This window comes from Epinephelus moara, chromosome 7 (genome assembly GCF_006386435.1).
Source record: "Epinephelus moara isolate mb chromosome 7, YSFRI_EMoa_1.0, whole genome shotgun sequence".
Lineage (NCBI taxonomy): Eukaryota > Metazoa > Chordata > Actinopteri > Perciformes > Serranidae > Epinephelus > Epinephelus moara.
In genome coordinates, this window is record NC_065512.1 from 28061706 (window position 1) to 28077039 (window position 15334).

Sequence of the window (15334 nt, forward strand, 5' to 3'; positions counted from 1 at the left end):
TTGTTTTTCCGTTTTTGAAAGCTATTGGAAAGTCTGGAAATAACCTTTAAGAGAAGGAACAATCGAAAGCTGAAGCAATTTTGAATGGCAAGATAAAAACACTTCCTGCAACAATTGTGAGAGACGACAATGCACATACAGGAAAGGAACTAAGAGAATAAAGAGACGTGAAAGTGCTAGGGGAGAGGATAGGGAGAGAAGAGAGAAGACAAAAGGGATGGCAAAGACAATCTTTGCAGGCTGCACAGTTAAGGAGTGTGTGTGTGTCTGTGTGTAAGTGCACACATGTGCAGTGGGAAAGAAGGAGGGGGTGTGTTCACTTGGAGACAGTGGGGATGGCTTATTAGGAAATCATCCCTCTTAGCCAATGGTTTTTAAGAGAGAGGCAGATGTCATTTGACTGAAAAGTACCACCTCCCACAGCCAGCACATCCCCTTCAGTGTAACGCAGCGCTGTGTGAGAGCACCACTGTCACTGCTCTCTCCTCTCTGCTCTCTGTCTGTGTTTCCCTCTCATTGTCCACAGGCACTTTCTCGCCTTCTCTCTGATTTCTCTCCCTCTCTTTATCTGCGCTCGTGGTGCCTCTCCTCTTCTTGCCCCTCCTCTCCCCTTGCTTTCTTATCCTCCTCTTTCTCTTTCTCTCTGAGTCTGTCCCATAGGCAGAGATAGGATCTGTTACAAACAGCAGCAGCCACGCCAACAGCCCAGGTAAGACCCTCTTTATGATTTATTCACTTTGCACAGATGGGCTATAATACTAAATACAAAAAACCTTATTGCTCGCTCTTCAGTGTGCACAAATTTCACTACCTTTCTAGTTTCTTCTTGCTCTGTTTTGTCGTGATGAATTTGAAGTGGAGATCCGATTGTGTGAAGGGGGACAGTGAGCTAAGTTGTTTCATATCTACCGAGGCACTCAAAGGTTGTTTAATAAGTGCTTTTATTGCTGGGAAGCCGTGACAATGACAACTTCAGGAATCTGGCTTCACAAGAGTGTCACTGAGAGGCGTGTTCAGGACTGTTGAGATAAAATCACAGATAGACATCATACAGAAACAGAGGTGAGGAAAGAGAGATACAGTGGCAGAACAAGACAGATAGGCAAATGGGCTGTTCCTGATCAAAGCCGGTGGTAGGAAGTGAGTTAAGAGTTGCGAGAGCATGAGCTCAGGTGTTCGTTCACAGATCAGCAGGTGACGAGTGGACTCTCTATTGATCTGGGGCTGGCGTCCTACCAGAACTAAGCTGAGGCTAAATCCGGAGAAGCTGATGTGAGAGGCTGCCTCTTTGGTACAATTATGGAGTGTTCAGATGGGACTTCATATACAGCAAAGAAATCCTGCTGGGGGAGTCTATCTGTCTGTTTGGTGCAAGAATAAAGGATATAGGACGGCTGCTTTCATCTACAGAACCTCTGTGTGTCTGAACATGGATGTATGTTTGAATGGATTTTCTGCTACAGGCTAATTGACACAAATTGTAAATCTGTGTGCATGGACCATTAACTCTTCATGTGCTGGAGAAAAAGGATAATTAGATTCAGTCCATTGCTGCGTGATATAAAGGTTAGGTCAAAGTGGAGGTTATACAGTAATGATACTCGAAGTGTTTGTGAAAAGAGTTCCCTTTCAAACTGCAGGCTTTGAAATGAATATCTTAATTTGCATAACTGAAGTAGCAATTTCTTTTTAGTCTCTGTCATTTAGGAGATGTATAAATGAATTTAAGATTGCCCATGAGCAATGTTCAGCCTTTGAAATTTAAATAAACATTAGTACAATACAATGTTACATCAGAAATTCAACAGTGAAGCACATTAGTGTCACTTGAATCATGTCTTGTGGTAGGTTTGGCTGCTGTTTGCACTGCCTTAGAATGACTTGGAGGAGCCTGGCAAGAGGGCTTTTACTATAATGATTGATGTAGACATTATTGGTTAGTTGAAAGGTGGTCTTCGCTGATAAGTAATCTCTGAAGTTCATCTTTAGCTAATATTTTCTCGGGGACTGATGCCCTATCGCCCGGGTCTGTGGTGTAAGAATATTCATCACACTGATGAATTTAAATGAAATCTGAAAATAGCTCAGAGCAAAGTTGCGTTAGGTCTCATAAGTAATACAGCGGTGTGCTTATATTTCATTCATGACATAGTTTGCAGCTCGCTCTTGGACTGTGGAGAGAAATGAGAGAAATAGCTTTGTAATGTGAAAAGACATTGGTTGTTGAGGTAAGAGAACATTCAGATGCGCTGCAGTGGAAACACTAAAAGCAGGAGCTGAAGCATCAGCTGCACTTTAATTGTAAGGATCCACACTGGAAGTTGTTCATTTCAACCATACTGGCCACAGTCAACAAACCAAAGAGCCACAGTGTAGCAGTTTTGGAGCATTGATGCCATTTGGTGGGCAGTGCAACCCACACTGCACATAGTACTGCCAAGGAATCCTTAGTATGGGCTTTCTCACGACACACAACTATAGCAATATTAATCACACATTCTTCAATTTCAGCTACACAGCCACCCGCGTGGAGAGATGTAATACTGTTGTAATGGTGTGCAGTATATATACCAGGCATCTGGATTTACATATAAGACAATGTGTTAATGTTATCTGGATCAAAAAGAAGCTGCCTCAGCTGCTCGTCTGACACTGCCTCTGTCATTAACCCAGCACTCAGCCAGAGACCCAGAAAAATATCCACGTTTTGAGGAAATTAGAGTCAGAGAAATGGGGGAAGCTGGTGCCTTTTCAGTCCGCTGAGGGTTCTGCGCTGACAGCTACACTCCGTCTTTTTTTTTTTCCAGTTGGTTGTGAGCTGCCCCAGGTGTGACAGGCAGCCGAAGTAATGGGGGACGTTTGACAGATGCATATTTCCAGCCTTGAATGCTTCATATAAAGAAGATAGACGGCATGGATTCAGGCTGAGCGGGGGACAAACTGTTGGGCTGTGAATCACCTCAATGAGTGTGCCGCCTCTCTGCTCGATTGATCTGTCACGTGACTCTCGCGACCCGTCCAAGTTACTAATTGCATCCCACCCTGATTATTGATTGAAATATGAGGGTGGTATATTGGACTCCTGGAGGGAGGCTGTGTGTTGCACCCACCGTGGCTGGTGGTCAAGTTACAGGCAGCGTGACCCCACAAGTATGAGCAATCGATGATTTGATTTCAGAAAACAAACATTTTAAATGCAAAGCATGACTTCTACATGGATGGTTTATGTGGGTTTGGGTGTGTGTGTGTCTGTGTGTGTGTGCGTGCTTATTATATTTCTCCAGCATCATTGGGGATTTGTACTAATGTTGGAGACTTTATGTGATAATTAATCTTTTATAAGCCTATCAGGGCACATAACCAGGAGTCAAGGCCAAGAGATTACATTACAGTTTGTACAGTAGAGCAGAGTGTTTCTTGGCAAATAGGCTTCATCTGGCAGCCAATCTGTTCAGACAGACGTGGGGGGTGAACTCTCCCGGTTACTATATATTTGTCCCTTGTGGGCTCCTATATGATTTGAAACCGTTGTATAATCTCACTTTACAGATCCATCCGGTGCTGCTACTTATGAGGCACCCATATGCACCAGCTCATTTAATGAAATTAGTATTTAAGTGATTTGATCATGATGTCGCTCTTCATTTTCATTTATTTTGTTAATGCAGTGTATCAAACACTGAAAATATATGACAGAATCATAGCATTTATCCTAATGCAGACTAAAATTTAAATAGGTCAATAAACCAATCAACCGATCAATCAACCAACCAATCAATCAATCAATCAGTCGATATACAATCAAGACTCAGAGGCCATTTACACGTTGCCGGCTATTTTCATAAACGGACATTTCACCGTCTCCGTTTTCAAAAAGATCTTTGTTTACACTTACCCGTGTATATATACACAAGAGCATGCCAAACCTGTAGGTGGCAGTGTAACGAGAAGCTCAAGCCTTCCATGTATCCATTGTCACCATAGCAACATAGGTCGCACTTTTTACACAGGCGCAAGTTCCGGCGCATACTGTGACGTCGGCTGCCTATAACTCCGTTTATCTCCGTTTATCTCAGTTTACATGCAAACGCGCAGCTGGAGTTTTCCAAAATCTCCACTCTGGCCGGAGTTTTTAGAAAGACTCGTTTTCAGAGGAGAAATCTCCGTTTGCGTGTAAACGAAGGGCACAAACGAAGGAAGATGTCTCCGTTTATCAAAATCACCGTGTACGTGTAAACAGCCTCTAATAGTCTTGACTTTAAGCTAAAATCAGCCAAAGTCATTGAGATACATCGCCTGGAAATCATGAATGTCTGGACAAAATTTTGTGCTAACCCATCTGTTAGACGTAGGGATATTTTACTGGATGAGTGGAAATTTTTGGATTTAGGATTACCAAATTCAGTAGGATTGATCAGTAGTGTAGTGGAGGATATACCCTTCTTCTGGCCTTTTACATAATAACCATCTATCAGCCAAAAACCCATTGGAATATATAGGAGAGTATACCCACTTCTTTTTTGGTAACCTGCCCATCTAGGTAGTAGTACACCCACCTTATCAATTACCACTACACCACTGGGATTAATCATCTGAGGACTATTAGTCTATACCAATGGTAGGCAACCTGTGCTCTGGAGCCACACATGGCGCTTTATCCCCTTTCCAGTGGCTCCCTGTAGCTTTGACAAAAAATATATAGAAATCAATAATGATAGGCCTATAAAAATTCTTACATACTTCATTTGTAAAAAGGTGAAGCCTCTATACCAAATAAAAATAAAAAAGCATTTTAGTATTTCAACTAAAATGTGCGAAATACGTCTACTGCCTTTCCTTGAAATTTTGTCCTACCTCGATAGGAGTGGCTGCTCTTGAGTCAAAGAGCAAAGTTAAAGTACCAAATAATCCTATATAGTGCCCTGCAGAGTAGCCACCTTGTGGTAATAAGAAATTAGTGTTCGTTTAGACTATTAGTATTTAGATTTAATAGGCTGTTTTTCCTTCATTAAAAGCCTCAAATATGTTTTGACTTTTTTCAAAAATGGCTGTTTTGAAAGTAGAGGTTGCCGACCCCTGGTCTATACAAAATTTTGTGGCAATCCATCTAGTAGATGTTGAGATAATTCAGTCTGGACCAAAGACATTTACATCCCTAGAGTCATGCTGCTAGCATGGTTTAAACAAATAAACCAACATTAATTATTATGACTTTCAGTTTGCTGGTAATTGCCATATGAGAGAGATATGTAGTAAGATAAAAGGTATATTTTAAATTGATGAATATATGGCTCCTCGAAAACACTTATTGTCAATTACTGGTCTGACAATATCCTAAAGGAACACTTCACCCACAAACCGACCATTTGTAAATCTATTAGTCATATCATGTTATCTTGAATTTGTGTAGAAAACTTTGTTTTCCTCTCATGTCTCCATGGAAAATGGCAAACATATTTATTTTTTTATTGATCGGGGACTGCATTTAACAACAGCAGAACTATATGAAAATATCTGCTTAAATGATTAATTTAAGAACATAGAATTGCAACAAAATAAGTGATATAGTTTTACAAGTCAACCTAACAATTTGCCTTCAAATACTCAGTAAAAACAAAACAAAAATTATCTCTCATTTCTTTAGTTTGTGAACAACAACAGTACCTCAGAGTGAAATTTAGATTCTGTATACAATATTAATAGTTCAACAAAATAAAATCTACCACAAATTACACATTTAAACAGCTCCCAAATACAAACAAATTATCCAGTGATCTATATATGTAAATCAACATGCGATTTTCTTCTCTTTTAGTAAAATCCTAAATGATTAAGTTGTTTTTTTTTTTCACCTGGACCTTTATGCTCTGCCATTTCTCCTCTTATCATCACGCTGTAACCTGGGACAGACTTTTATGCTACCATAACTATTGCACATTCACATTTTTTTTTAAAATTTTATATATTAATCTTTATAAATCCCCGAGGGGAAATTCAATTTTTCACTCTGTTTGTCAATTACACACAGGTCCGAACACACACATGCACAAACTGGACCTATACATGCACTAAGTGGAGAAATGTCAGAGTTGGCTGCCCATGACAGGCGCTCCAAGTGGTTGGGGGGGTTTGGTGCCTTGCTCAGGGGCACCTCGGCAGTGCCCAGGAGGTGAACTGGCACCTCTCCAGTCACCAGTCCACGTTGTCGAGTCGTTAGCATCAAGTAGGTTTTCATTACCAAAGGTTTATGACAAAATCATTTGACTCCTTTACTTTATGTGCATGGTGAGAGAGGATTGGAGAGACGCTGTGCTGTTGCCAGAGGAGCTGCTGAATGAGTTCCCTCTGAGCAGTAACTAGCTAAAAGAGTCTGAGAAGTCCGTTGCTGTTCATAAAACATTCAGTACACTCAGGCCTAACGACGCCACAGTTAGCTACTGAAGTTGCTCCTCTTTTTTAAACCACCGCAGAGTCAGTAATATTTCTGCTTTTAGCCACGCTTGTTGTTGCCATTGGTAACAGTATGATGTCAATATATAACATGTCAAAATATTGTGAGTATAACGTTATGAATTTTTCATATGATATTAAAATTATTCTGGTATTATTATGAACAGGATGATGTGGCACACCCCTAAATCCAAGTCTCATTTATCCATTCATATGAGCAGTATTCCAAACACATGCATTTTTGCTAAAGAAAAACCGTAGTATTGGAGTTTGGCTTTGAAGAGAACTTAGGTAAGTTTTACTTTCACTTCATTTTAACATGTGTATATGACTGGATAAATGTAACTTGGATTATACTACATGAGTTGTGTGAGAGTTTGTAAGCAGATGTTTTGATATAGTTTTGCTGTTGATAAACATGGTCCTCGGTCAGTCAATAAATCAATATGTTTGCCGTTTCCATTGGTGGCATGCGCAAAAAATAGGGATGCACCGATCCGATATCTGGATCGAATATCGGCCCTGATATCATCAAATAGATGGATCAGGTATCGGAAAATGCAACCTATACCTAAGGCGATCCTTTCCCTTTAAATCTATTGTGACGCGAGCTACGTCATACGTCATGGAGCGAAGGAGACAATCTGCTGTGTGGATGTATTTCACACTATTTCAACTGCTGTTGCACAATTGTTTATTTTTGTTAAAAATATATAGTTCATCATCTTGTTTCATTTTATCTTAGGAAAGAACTGTGTAGTCACCAATGCCTGATGCCTCTAGTCTTTTCTGTTCTACATGTAAAGGTATATAGCTTTTTAGGTCAACCATGGTATTGGATTGATATTGGGTATCGGCTGATACTCAAAGACACAGCATCAGGATCGGTATTGAAACTGAAAACGCTGGATCAGTGCGTCTCTAGAAAAAAAACAAAGTTTTCTTTGCAATTTCAAGGTCACGTGGCAAAACTAACTGATATACAAAGAGTTACTTTGTCAGTGAAATATTCCTGTAAAGTAAAAAAACACCTAAAATAAATTCAGCATAACATGGGGTGGCAGTAGCTCAGTCTATAGGGACCTGGGTTGGGAACCGGAGGGTCGCCTGCTCGAGTCCCCGTCCGGACCAAATATGGAGCGTGGAGCAAGGCACCGAACCCCCCAATCGCTCGGGGTGCCTGACCAAGGGCAGCCCCCTCACTCTGACATCTCTCCACTTTGTGCGTGTATAGGTGCATGTGTGTGTCTTTCGGACCTGTGTGTAATTGACAAGCAAGAGTGAAAACATTGAATTAATAAAGTAAATAAACTTAAAACCCTCCAAAATGTTGATTATGAATTTTCAGACTTAGAAAAAAACAAAAACAGTAAGTACACAAAAAATGTGAGACCTTTCCAGTCCCACATGTCACTTAGAGATACAGCTGTTCAGTCCCTTTTTTACCATTGATTTTACATTGTGACTTTAGGGATAATAGCAGTCCAAGCCACATGGCTGTGTTATTACCACGATCAAAAGCACTTTGAGTGATCACAGCTTGCCTAAGTGCAATTCTGCATTGTGTAGGCATATGTGATCTTTAAATGCCCTAATGGTATTTCAAATAAATAGGGCTAATCAGAGACATTTTTATAAATTAACTATATGGCTCATTTAAACATTTCTCTGCACTTTCATAATCAGTGATGCAGTTTCTTTGTCTTGAGAGCAGCAGTGCTTCCTCACTTTAAAAGGCAAAAAGAATCCACTTCCACTAAGTTACGGACAATAAGTGATCTGAATACAGTATAATAAGTCATGAACCTTCCGCAGGCGTTCTGTGTTGCAAACAAAACATGACACAGCCGTTTTCTTTTCTTTATGTGAGAGCTCTGCCTGTTACAAAAAGATGAACAGGGGACAGATGGTTTAGTGCAAACATATTCAGCACAAAAGGCTCTCTGAATTATAGTATATTTCTGTCCTGATATGATGCAATGAAAGGGCAGAGCATGTAGGAAGCTATTTGTCAATGACATCCTTCTGCTAATAGGATTAGATGCATCTGAAAAGCACTCAAAAGAGCCGTTTGCAGTTAATATGCATATCACTGCGATGATATTTAATAACACAGAGCGCACAAACAGGCTTTGGACACTTACATTGTTAAATCACATTTCTCATGAGGAAAATTGATTATTGGCCATATTGTTCCGCAGTGTAAAATAGGCCTAATATAAGTTACCAGATTATGAATGCAAAACCTCAGTCTTGTAGTCAATCTATCGATCAGTCTATGTTCCAGCATTGTAATAGTCTCTCAGTATAAACACATACTGTAGTGTAAAGTGACAGTTGTATGCAGAATCATATGAGCCAGTCAAATTCATGGTGAAAGCAATGAACTGTGTTCCACTGTTAACCGTTTAATTGGAAAAAATCTTCCCTTGTATAAAACAGTAACCCTCTAAAATGTGTTTTGTTATTTAAATAATTCACTCGGATTTTAATTTACTTATGTTTGATATGTTTGACCGATGAAACACTCTATATTTAGAAAATACAACCTAATTTCCTTTGATGTTTCCTTAATACCTTGAGGAAAGGAGTGTCAGTGTGGATCTGTTGTGACATTGTCTTCATTTCCAGCATGAACAAAGTACTGAGATACACATGCAGTTTTAAACCAACAGGAGCACGTTAGAGGTGTGGTGCATCTATACAATGATGCTGAACGGTGATTTTTCTCCCCCCTTTTACTCGACATGGCTTTACTTGAAGCGTTTGCTGACGCACGCAGTCATTTTAATCTGCTGGCTGCCACTTATTTATTTTGAGGTTATTTCAATTCATTCATGGAAAAATTCACTCACATTCACCCTCCTCCTTTACAGCTGTACTCCTGTGATTATCCAGGATGTATTTTAGTACCAAGTCTGAACATGGCCTGCAGGGCAATACTCTACCTAAAAGTGTTTGCAGTATCAATTACTCAGTCCCTGCAGACTTAAGAGCTGGCCTAAAAAAACTCCAGTAAAGGTTGTGTGCAGCCCTTGCTTATTTATGCAGAACTAAGGCTATGGTTAGCTTGAATTCTTGCTGATTATAATTGATTGCTTTAGTGATAAGTTTAGCAAAATGCACTCCCTCTTGTTCTTTCATAGAAATGACTGTTATTAGCTGGTAATTTCAGTTCAAAGATTAAAACCTGACATTTTCTAAAAATTCCAAAGAAAAAACTTACATTTATTCCTGGGACCAGACATGGTGGAACAAGGGATAGTCAGGTATCAACCAGGCAGCAACCTCTGGGGCTGAAAACTAAGACATGCAGAAGTACCAAAAACCACAGTTTCGTAACTGGCCACTTGAGGCTGGCTCCAAAAGCGAGCCAATTACGTTAACACACATGTTAAAAGTGTCAAACTTTACAACAGAAATAAACACGTTTACAGCCCGGTACGAGAAACGTTTTTGATCGCTATAGCTAATTTCCCCCTTTGTGACAAATGCGCGGGGGATACATTTTTATATAACTCTCCCATGTACATTTTATCAAGGCTTATGTGCATAATTAAGTGCATGTCCACTTTGACTGACTTCCCAGTCATATCCACCCCTCGCTCCTCGACAGCTCCAGCCTGTCGGCCAAATATGGTCACTTATGGCTCCAAAAAACCAAGATAGCGACGTCCAAAATGCTGAGCTTGATGCTTCAAAACGGGAGTCCACAAACCAATGGGTGACCTTACGGTTGCTGCATCCATTATTTTATACAGTGTATGGTATCAGCCCCACAGAGAGAATATCTTCACATCACATGGGGATCTTCTAGTGTAAACATATCCTACGCATAGAATATGAATAATAATTGCAAATATTAATATGCATCACATTCATTTACATGCGCTGGGATTAGCTGTTGAATTTATGCTTTTCTTTCTTGAGTGACAACTCTTGACTGCCATATCTTTTTGCCCTTGAGGTATTGAAATTCCAGTGGACGTTAAAGTTTACCATATAGATTTTAATGTGTCAGGAGCTGAACAATCTTCTACAGGGAAACACGGGAAAAACAATAGCATGTTTGTGGACTAGGACTTATTTCAGGGTGAACCTCTAGTATCCTCATATGGAAACGTGTGTGTGTGTGTGTGTGTGTGTGTGTGTGTTTTTATGTGTGCGCGTGTGCTCATCAAGTGATTAACCATGATAGGTGCATCCAGGGATTCCTTGATCTCATTACCTCTGCTGACACAGGGCAGTAAAGCATCAGATCGACATCACATGAAGGTCAGATCACACAAGGTGGACCTTTAGTGATGCTCACTGTAGTGAAGTACATCTTTTTTATGGGTTCCATGTGTTTCATTTATTCATTTGAATTCATTAGTTAGTCCAAGTAAAAGCAGTAAATATTTCACTTAACAAACCTCTTTGGATGATGGCTGTTGTTCTGTCACTTACCTCTGACTGCTTTATTTTTGAAGGTAATGGGGTCGAATCAAGGAAGCTTGGTTAAGGCAAACTAGTGTCACCTTCTTTTCACTGCGGCTTAAAAATATCAGAATGCACTTAAATAAAGGAATCCTCCTCAGAGGAAACCTCTTGTAGAGAGCATTACCCTTGACATAGTTAGTGGCAATGATTTCATGCCGCCATCCCTCTTCACATCAGTCAGATAGAGGGCAGAATCTGGAAGCTATTATTTGGGCAGAAGAATCGTTATGCTCAGCTGGGCTATTGCTGCTTCACATTGCTACTCAGAACACAAACACCTTTTTTTTTCCCAGAGTCTATTGAATTTGCTGACCCCCAACACCCCAACAGTTTTCAATTACATTAGCCCCCACCCCCCCACTCCACTTGGAATACAAATGTAGGAGCTTGAGCATGGCTTATCTCAAGGGTCTTGGTCAAATAACCGGCTTATTTGTCTGTAGCTCTTTCCAACTGACCACACAGGTTATTCTTTGGGTGTTATGCAGTTGTCAGGCAGCTGAAGGAAGCTGTCACAAAACCCGGTCAGCCTCCTGTCGGCCCACTGGCCTTTAGCTTAGATCTCCATCACCCCTATTAACTTTGGATCACTGGCTATATTCACTAAATCTTTCTTTCATGTAATAGAATTAGCACAGCAATAGGCTTCCTCCTTGATGGTCAAACTCGTCCTTTTTTTCCTCCCATACAGACACCCTGTCTCACTTGACATTATCGTTTTTGTTATTCTCCTGCTGTCTTTGAGGTGTCACCAGTAATTACATCTAATGAGAGAGGAAAAGAGTTGTTCACCTGAAAAGAACACATGACCTCTGGTGAAAACATGCTGTTCCTGCTATCGCTCTAATGGAAATTTGCAGCTGCACTCAGTTGGATTTGATCTGATGCCACTTTGATGTTCAGGGGTGAGCACAGGTTTTGAATCAAACACCCTTTTGTGTCGTATGGATTCAGAAAGAGAAGATATTTTACATGAGAGGATGTCACAAGTAATGACTGGCAAGTGGAAGATGTATACCTTACCACTTAGTAATGCAGACTTAGACGGGAGAGGTGAAGCCCGGAGTGATCCCATCGGAGCTGCTTAAGAGGAAAATACTTTTTCCTCTTTTTTCTCCTTTTAATGCCACTGTTGCATCTTGTCTGATTCGCCGTGATAAGTAGCTGCCTCCAAGTGGAAATTACAAATAAGATTGGAATATGTAATATGCGAATCTTGATGGCTCCAATATTGCGCACCTGGTGTTGGGGCCAAGGATGATTCCCCTTGGAAGGCACGTCACTGTCTATCACATCCAACATCTAGACATTTACACACATCCCCACTGCTAGTGAGTCAAAACAACAGCTCACATGAAATGGTAGGACACAGAGCAGCTGAGACTGGGGTAGTATAAACATATTTTATTATTTAAAGATTTTGGTATGAATGGTTGACTTTTGTACTGACATGATGCTGATAATGCCGGTCTTCACTGTTTCTGATAACAGTTATTTTATATATGTCTGGTTGATACTGCAGCTGTATGCCAATCTTTCATGCAGGCAGCAGCCCTGTCTCCTAGAAGTTTTCAAGTAATTTGAAAGTGAAAACATTTTTAAGGGCATTTTAAAACTGCAGATAATTCAGACTAAATGTTTGCGTACGTACAAATGAGGTAATGTTTGTACACCCAAAAAAATTCTGCTTTTATAAAACTATGCGTATGCCTGACAGTGTGCAGTTTTCTAATATAAATCTGAAATCAACTTATAATTGTCTGTACATGGATCAGCCTCATGTCCTACCCTCTACATGCCCACATTCATTTTCAGTAACCACTTATCCTGTTAGGGGTTGAGGGGAGGCTGGGGTCTATCCCAACTGACATTGGGCGAGAGGCAGGGTACACCCTGGACAGATCGCCAGGCTATCACAAGGCTGACACATAGAGACAGACAACCATTCACACTCACATTCACACCTACAGGCAATTTAGATTCACTCATTAACCTAGCCTGCATGTCTTTGGACTGTGGGAGGAAGCTGGAGTACCTCCCACCCTGGGGTCGCCCACATTTAACCATAAATGGTCAATGCAAATCACCTCATGAATGTTGATGCATAGACATGAGCTGGCTGATAAAGGATTCTTTACTGTGGCAACATCCAAGAGGAAGACCAAGAAAAAAAAAAATTCTGACACAGAAATCGAGGTGCTTGAGGGTGAGGTGGAGGTTAGAAAGCACATATTGTTTGGTGGCCAGTGGGGTCACAAACAAAAGAAACGGCAGTGTGCGGCTGCGTTTAATGTAGTGAGTTCAAACAGGAGAGTACCGGTCAGATCAAAAAGTGGAGGCAAAAAACAAACAATCAAAAAAATAGAATTGCCCCCCATCGTCTTTGCTAATTTACACAGTCCCTGTGTGAAGGTGGTGAAGATGTGCTGAGTGAGGTGAGTGGAGAAGCAGAATGTGTGAGTGGCAGCACCACAGTGTCTCCAGTGGGGTCTAAGCACCTTACAGTACAGTTGCGCTCGCTGCAGCAATTTTATAGGGCTGGGTATCGATTCAGATTTTCCAGATCGATTCGATTTTCAAGGACTCAGTTCGATTCAATTCACGATTCGATTCGATTCGATTTAATTCAGTTTAATATCGATTCAGTCAAGTATATTTCAATTATGATACAAAATTTGCTTGGATATTAAGATATTTTCTGAGAACTAACGAAGTATATTTAACAAGGAACCCTCTGACCTGGTTCATTACTATTAAAAATACTGTTTACATTAAGAATTGACCCCAAAGCAGTACATTAGTCATCATGTACTTTTATTTAACATTACCTGACCAACACATACAAAATAAATATTTTAAATTAAATCTAATCACAAGGCAGACAATTTAAATGAAGTGGCTACAAAAAATGTAAACAAAGGACATCCACAAGTTTGCTGCCTGTAACCGTCTTATAAAGCTTTTGTGCAATACACTACAGTGGTTGTGATGCACACATTGACTGTATCAGAAGAGAAACAATATACGTAGGTGAACCCTGCAGCAAAGTGAACCCTCTTCCTCAGAGAGGATCTTTGCCTCCCAGTTTGTTCCTGGCGGCAGAGCAGAGTGAACCGTCTTTCTTCTCAGAGGATCTTTGTCCCATGAGAGCAGGCAGCTGTTCTCCGTGTCCGCAGTGTAAACAACGTTCGCTGGCGATTTGACAGTCACTAGAAGCACATTATGACCCTTTGTAAAAGTTTCTGTGTGGTACCTGTGTTGTACATGAGCTAACGTTAGCGGCTAAGGACTGAGAGGCTGTCCGGTATGTGTGTGTGTGTGTGTGTGTGTGTGTGTGTGTGTGTGTGTGTGTGTGTGTGTGTGTGTCTGAGTGTCTGAGGAGCGTCAGTACGTTAGCTTGTTAGCCGTAACGTTAGCCTTGCTGTTTGTCATGTTAACGTTATCGTCGGCAGCCCTGAATAGCTTGTAAAGCTTTAGCATAGTTAGTTAACACATTTGTTATCGGCCCATGTGTTTACTGCTACAGAAAATTAATAAATCTTTGGTTTATTTGCACAACGTCGCCTCTCTGCCGTCTTTTATCACGCTTGCTAACACTAAGTTAACTTTACCAGCAGATCTGTATGAGGTACAAACTGAGGCTACAGTTAGCAGTGTGCTGATGCTTAGTGGTATTTCTTAATCTTTTCTGTGAAACTGATGTGCATTTAATAAACATGCGTACATTATTAGCATCATATTTTTAGGGGAAAATGCGAGTACCGTAGACCCATGCTTTCAGTGGACGCGCTCCCACCATTGTTTGCTGCTCTGTCTTCATTCAGTGTCCGACTGTCTCGCGAGATCTCTCGCCATGACCACAGGTGCTAAATGCTGATCTCGCGAGATTATCTGGGTTGATAGTATTGCTGCTGCAGTCTGCTACTGGCTGTACAACACGTCCACGAAGGAAAATAAATAGTTATAGTAAAAGATCGATTTTTTAATTAATGAATCGATATTGTGCCATTTAAAGGAAAATAGATTTGAATCGATTAAATCGATTTTTCAACCCAGCTCTACAATTTTACACCAAAAAAAACATCCGAAAACTAAAATCGTACTTGGTGATATATGCACAGTATTAGAAGATGTTATTGAGAACTGATGACACTGTGTACTGAGATGATTTAAATCTGTTTGATGTTGTCTTGGATTTCTACAGTCGACGTTGATAATTTCATCCGTTAGCCTATAAGCATGGTTGAGGTGAAACTGACTCATTGTATTCACGCTTAATTTTGGAAAAAAGAAAGCCAGACTTTTCTGAATCCTGCCACCTGCCACAGCCTGGAATCATCCAGCTGTGCACAGTGTGCTCCACAGCTGACCACGAGTGTCAGCAATATACAATCCAGCCCGG

The 15334-nt window shown here is 40.5% G+C and overlaps 1 protein-coding gene across 1 annotated transcript in view; it reads left to right on the forward strand.

Moving 5' to 3' along the window:
• Positions 1 to 445: 445 nt before the first annotated feature.
• thsd7ba (thrombospondin, type I, domain containing 7Ba) overlaps positions 446 to 15334 on the forward strand; it is a 243726-nt gene continuing 228837 nt past the window's right edge. The window contains exon 1 of the mRNA XM_050049373.1: positions 446 to 709. The gene's annotated coding sequence lies outside the window, so the exon portion shown is untranslated. The remainder of the gene's footprint in view (positions 710 to 15334) is intronic.